Genomic DNA, 686 nt, shown 5'->3' on the forward strand with positions numbered 1-686 from the left:
ACCCAGCAAAATCCAAGGCCAAGGGGTTTTGACGAGTCCCTGGGTGGCCAGAGGGCCTGTGTGTGTGGAGCTGAGTGCCAAGGCTGCAGCAGGGGGCTTAGAGGTGTCCCAAAAGGGGAGCGCACCCCGTAGTTGGCAGGATTCGAACCTGCGCGGGGAAACCCCAATGGATTTCTAGTCCATCGCCTTCACCACTCCGCCACAACTACCTCCTCCAGCCCCTTCACAACTGCCTCAACAGCCCCCTGGCCAGGGACACCCGGCTCCCAGTGCACTGCAAGGCACTCTTCCACTTCCACGCACTTCCACAGGCCCTCAGAGGCCTCACCCAGGAGATACACCTGCACCTCTCAGAGTCTTGTCCTCTCCTGCGTGTCTGCTATGTTCCCCCAAGGATTTAGGGACCTCCTGAATTGCTTATTGTAGGAGATGGTGCATCAGTTCAGTCACCTCAATCCGCAACTGATGACAAGATCAGGAGCAAGGCTAGTGCGCTTCCTTGCAAAGCTGCTGCTCAGCTGAAAAACAAAACACTGCGAGGCCCCACATTTGCTGCTCAAAGGAGGCTGAGGGGGATCTCATCATGCTCTACAATTACTTGAAAGGACATTGTAGAGAGGTTGATGCTGGTCTCTTCTCACAGGTAGTTAGGAAAGGAACCAGGGGGAATGGTTGCAAGTTGCAAC

The 686-nt window shown here is 55.4% G+C and overlaps 1 non-coding gene across 1 annotated transcript; it reads right to left on the reverse strand.

Annotated features, from left to right (window-relative positions):
* Positions 1–127: 127 nt before the first annotated feature.
* Positions 128–209, reverse strand: TRNAS-AGA. The gene has a single exon. It is a non-coding gene; the product is annotated as a tRNA-Ser (tRNA).
* Positions 210–686: the final 477 nt, after the last annotated feature.

Source organism: Apaloderma vittatum, unplaced genomic scaffold (genome assembly GCF_000703405.1).
Source record: "Apaloderma vittatum isolate BGI_N311 unplaced genomic scaffold, ASM70340v1 scaffold11045, whole genome shotgun sequence".
Lineage (NCBI taxonomy): Eukaryota > Metazoa > Chordata > Aves > Trogoniformes > Trogonidae > Apaloderma > Apaloderma vittatum.